The sequence below is a fragment of the Agrilus planipennis genome, unplaced genomic scaffold, assembly GCF_000699045.2.
Source record: "Agrilus planipennis isolate EAB-ADULT unplaced genomic scaffold, Apla_2.0 scaffold197, whole genome shotgun sequence".
NCBI lineage: Eukaryota > Metazoa > Arthropoda > Insecta > Coleoptera > Buprestidae > Agrilus > Agrilus planipennis.
In genome coordinates this window covers 423,477-429,159 of record NW_020438945.1, presented here as the reverse complement: position 1 = coordinate 429,159, position 5,683 = coordinate 423,477, and the positions used below count along the sequence as shown (strand labels likewise).

The window sequence follows — 5,683 nt, the reverse complement described above, 5'->3', positions numbered from 1 at the left end:
AGCATTAGAAGTTAAATGTGTTGCCTATAATAAACTTTTTGTTGGCGTCTTCTACAAAAATTAATAAGTTATAACTATTAGCTATTTCTCGATTTTCTTAATTTCAAATGAAATAAATGCCTTATTCGATATTGACCCTATTAGGGGGTTGTTATTTAAATTTAATTTATTCTTAATAAACTTGTAAACGATACAATTAACGAAATTTTCTATATTATTATAATTAGTATAAGTATTATTTAGGTATAAATAAATAAAATGTATGTATTGCTGCCGGTTTCAAATATCAAAGTATAAGCATTTCATTTGTTTGCACCAGTAGAAAAATTGCAGAAAGCGCTAAATAAATTTACGCTTATTAAAATAGGCTTCTTGTTCGTTTCTTAAATCATTCGAACTTTAAAATAGAGTTGTTACATACATATATCTGCCTACTTAAAAATTCACGGCTTCCAGAATAATATTTAATTCACTGGGATATTTCTGTATTCCTAGACGCTGACTACGCGATCTAGATCTTCGAACAAAATTCGCAATTAGGACAAATGCAGAACCGTATTCAACTTAATTTTGTTTCATATCACTTCTAAAATACATTTTTTTTTCTTTTTTTTTTATAAACAACAAACGAATGTGTAACGTAGCAAGAATCTAATTTTTACTTTCCTTAAACAGATCGAAAAAGAAATATTCATTTACAATTGATTCCCTTTTTGCTGTTAATGATATTCATCATCATCATCATCATCATCATCATAAGGTCGTCAGTCCGAAGACTGGTTGGACACGTACCTCCACTCTTTCCTATCCTGAGCTAAACTTTGCATTTCCCTAAAACTAGAACAACCCACATCCTTAATTATTTGCGAACAGTAATCTAATCTGTTAATTTTTAATATTCTCTATTAAATAGGTCAAAGGGCAACAGTTACATTTGTGAATCCTTGGCTGAAAATTAAAAATCGTATTTAAAAGCTATAAAAAAAACTTATTTAAAGGTGGCTTCATACATCCAAACAGGGTGCAAAAAACTCCAGGGACCCGCGGCGCACACCTTGGGAATCACTGGATTAAAGGCATACATTTTGTTGTCAGATCTATCTCGAAAACAATTTTACGTAAGAAACGTAAATTATTGGCTTACAATATTACCCAAATACTGATCTGTAAACGTAAAAAGGTTTTCAATCTTCCAATCGTGTGTTAATCAATAAACAGTTCAAAAATTCTGTTTGGCAATGTGCAGTCATTTTTAAATGTAACACTTTGAAGTGTACCTACTTCAAAAATAATCATTCGTTTGTTTCGTCGATCCACAAAGCACGCACCACCGCTTTCAGTTTTCTTATCTGGAACACTCTTTGACAACAAAAAAATTGTCTATTTACCTACGCATCGACTGAAATGAATTAAGAATCGCCTCCAGTACAATAATTAGATAAAAGCGAATGAAATTTGGGTAAGCTTTCTGTGTTAGGTTAAAAACCTCATGTATTGCAAGGAATTTTCTAGTACCTACACCTAACTAATAATTCAAACAGAATTGGCATATTATGAGTAATTTATTTTTAAAATTACTTCAGTCTTCCCATATTTTACATCACCGTTTAGATTTCTCATTTGTACCATTTACATAACCTGTTTTATACCAACAGTATTCCATCCCACAAGTATGTGGTTATCAAAGCGTGCCGCTTTATCGATTACCGCATCAGGCATACGTTTAAGGTATTTTCTAAAGTAACATTTCAAAATTAATCGAAATCAAACTGAAAAATCGACAAATTATTCGGCACATTTTCAATTTGCTCAAATTAGATTCAGTTGAACAAAAGATCGACAAAACTAATCGATTTAGGTGCCTTAATTACCACAAAAACAGATTAGCCAAAAAGTTATATTAACTATCAAATAAAAGTTGGATTATTTATCGTTTGGCTACGTAATCTCTACTAAAGGTTTTGATAAGTAAGTGAATCAAACAACAGGCAACAAAATACGCGGTATTTTCGTGATTGTATGTATACCTACTGAGAAAATAAGAAAGTGTTATCATCATCATCATAAGGTCGTCAGTCCTAAGACTGGTTGGACACGTACCTCCACTCTTTCCTATCCTGAGCTAAACTTCGCATTTCCCTAAAACTAGAACATCCCACATCCTTAACTATTTGCAAACACTAATCTAATCTAGGTCTACCTGTACCCCTCTTAACTCCTGTTTCTGCATCTAATATGTCTCTGACTAGACCTTCATGCCTGAGAAGGTGTCCTACCAACCTATCTCGCCTATTTTTTATTGACTTCCATAGAGTCCTCTGTTCTCCTATTCTTTCTAACACCTCTTCATTTCTAACCTTTTCTACCCACGTTATCCTCATCATCCGCCTATAACACCACATTTCGAAGAAAGTGTTAATCTATTAAAAATTTTGACTGTTCCCATTTAGTATCCATGCACGCCTATACCAATGACATCATTGATCGTTCTGGTGCAAACAATTATTTTATTTATTTACCGAATTCGCTTGCGTGTGTGGGCGTAATTTGATTAAAGGTTTTTTTATGACGACTTCGACCCCGATTTTACGACGGAGGGTCGGCTAAATTTACACGTGCGCCACCCCTCCGATCGAAATGTCAGCTTTGATAATGCAACTGGTGTGTAAATGAAAACAAAAACGCTATTTTCATTAATAAGGGTTTTGGTATAGAGAGCGTATTTCTAAACTCGTTCGTTATCGACAACCCAAAGCCTTTTGATGATAACAACAAAGGCAGCGGAATTGATTAGCGAAAGGAATAGACCATAAAGAGAACCATTTTGTTCGTAATATATTAGAAAAAACAACGTACAAATAAACACACAGGTATACCTAGACATGACTATAGATTACTCGCTAAAATAAACTAGAGTCTAAATGTGAAGTGGAAAAAAGGGAAATTGTTAAAATACAGTAAAAAATAGGTTTAAAAATGAATAATTGCATATTATGTATTTATTTAAGAATGATGCCAATTGCAGTTGATAGTTAACATTTTCCGTTGACAGTTGCCTTTAAGAGTTGCGTACGCAACATCCGTCCCATTTTGAAACTTCACTCTCAACACATCAAAAGAAATATAACATCAAAAATGTATTTCTAGTAATACGATGGCTTTCAAATTAATTAATCACTTGACGAGAAAGCAGTAAAAAAAGTAATTTCAACGTTTACATTAATTAGAAACGTAAATCAAATTAAAAATACCCAATTAAACTATAATTAACTTCAAATCATTATCGCACTGGTTTACTGCTAACGTTTGTCGTATTAGTTGGTTCGTGTGTTCGATATATGTTACTGCTGTTGACATTTACTGAAATACATGCACACATGTAATGAATGACCTGACACCAATTTATCGTTGTATGTCGCCGTCTTACTAATTTTGTTCAATTGTTTCAACAATTTATCGGCATTGTATTTTGATGAAATCACTACATAAAGTGCTGTTATTCCCAAACAAAATTCACAATAAAGACTGTAGCCAAACAGAAATGACTTCGATTAACACAAGTTTGCTAACTGCTCTTAAGTTGCATACCATGGTTTTACGAAGAAAAGATTAGACTAAAAAATTAAAAAAAAAATACAACAGATTTCTGATTAAAACATAATAACTGAATTCAGTCAAACGTAGTCAAAAAGCAAGCCAATTTAATGAGAAAAATAAGGAATATAGTGCAATTTGGAACTATAATGTAGTCGAAAATGATCTGGGTGGTTAAAGTGGGGGTTCTTGTCGAAAATTAACCAGACGAAACCAATTACCGCTACCGAAAATAAAGCCAATGAATGCCAAAAGGAAGCTAAAAGTAAGGCGAAAAGATGACAATCGGATGCCGAACATGAACTGAAAAAAACTGTTGAATTAAAGTCAAAGCGTACCGACCAAGTGCCGAAAATAAACCGACAGTAAAGTTACTTAAATTCTGAATAAAACTATTGAAAACCTACTTTGGTTTTGAGTAATGATGAAAACAAACAAAAGCAATGAGCAATTAAAAGCCAAAATTTCACACAACGTTTAGAAACCTGAAATGAGTTTCGACACCCAAGCTGTCAGCTTCAGTTAGGGACTGGGACCTAGATAAGACTAGAAGCAATGAAGTGAAAACTGTTCATATGTGTGCCAAAGTGCTGAAAATTAACAAATTGGATAACAAAAGGAGGTCAAAAATTAGCCGAAAAGATGACCATCGGATGCTGAATATAAACTGGAATAAACTGTTGAATTAAAGTCAATGCGTACCGATCCGATGCCGAAAATAAACCGACAATAATAAGCCGAATTGAGTGCCAAAGCAATACCGAAAAAAGTTACTTAGGTAAATACTGAATAAAACTATTGAAAATCTACTTTGGTTTTGACTAATGATGAAAACAAACAAAAACAATGAACAATTAAAAACCAAAATTTCACACAACGTTTAGAAGCCTCACATGAGTTTCGACATCTAAGCTGTCAGCTTCAGTTAGGGACTGGGACCTAGATAAGACTAGAAGCACTAAAGTGAAAACTGTTCATATGTGTGCCAAAGTGCTGAAAATTAACAAATTGGATAACAAAAGGAGGTCAAAAATTAGCCGAAAAGATGACCATCGGATGCTGAATATAAACTGGAATAAACTGTTCAATTAAAGTCAACGCGTACCGATCCAATGCTGAAAATAAACCGAATTGAGTGCCAAAGCAGTACTGAAAAAAGTTACTTAAATTCTGAATAAAACTATTGAAAACCTACTTTGGTTTTGAGTAATGATGAAAACAAACAAAAGCAATGAACAATTAAAAGCCAAAATTTCCACAAAAAGTTTAAAAATCTAAAACGCTTTTCGACATCCAATTAGAGACTGGATGAAACTAGAAGAAATGAAATGAAAATTGTTCAAATATATGCCAAAATGAGGTAAAAGAATAATAGACCGAAGCCACGCCGATTAGAAGCTGATTGCAAACTAAAAATTAGACGATTCAACGCCGAATTAATATTGAAAGCAGATCAAAAACAAGCCAAATAGGTGCCGAAAATTATCTGAGAGTGGGAATAAGCTAAATTGCTATCGAAAATCGACCAGTGACATGCTAATTTGATACAGAATATGTAAAATTTAAGAATGTACCAATTCAGAAAGAACTAATGGATTAAAGTTCAGAACAAACCAAAAACATGCAAACACATAAACTAAAAACAGGTATACTAACAACAAGTGCCAAGAAAACCCAAAACATACACACTAAGTGCCAAAAATGCATGACAATATAACAATACCCTTAACATGAGTGCTAAAATAAAGCCAACTTTGTCGGAAATGCCCGAAAATCCATGAACTCTAATTTTTGAAGACGAACTGTACTGCATCTACATCTTCTCTCTCTGTATTTTATTGCTGATTTCGTCAACTAGTTAATGTCGCAATTTGTTCTTTTATATTTAACGTTTCCATCTAAATAAAGTTTTCTACGTAGTTGTCTATTCTGAAATCGATCGAGTGAATGCCTTGCGCGGATAACTTTAATGACATTTATAATGTAAATAAAGTGTTACGTAACACCCGAATATAGAATATGTTATATGAGGACATAAGTCAATGTCTAATCTCAAGGTGTGGTGATATTTCTAATTCCAACCGCAATG

At 33.0% G+C, this 5,683-nt stretch overlaps 1 protein-coding gene across 2 annotated transcripts in view; it reads right to left on the bottom strand.

Annotated features, from left to right (window-relative positions):
* Nucleotides 1-5,410, bottom strand: part of LOC108738797 (acyl-CoA Delta(11) desaturase-like) — a 27,460-nt gene extending 22,050 nt beyond the window's left edge. The window contains exon 1 of one of the 2 annotated variants that reach the window (XM_025974648.1): nucleotides 5,318-5,410. The gene's annotated coding sequence lies outside the window, so the exon portion shown is untranslated. Of the gene's footprint in view, nucleotides 1-4,487; nucleotides 4,839-5,317 lie in introns of those variants that run through there. The other variant, XM_025974647.1, reaches the window with a different exon arrangement.
* Between the last annotated feature and the right edge of the window lie 273 nt (nucleotides 5,411-5,683).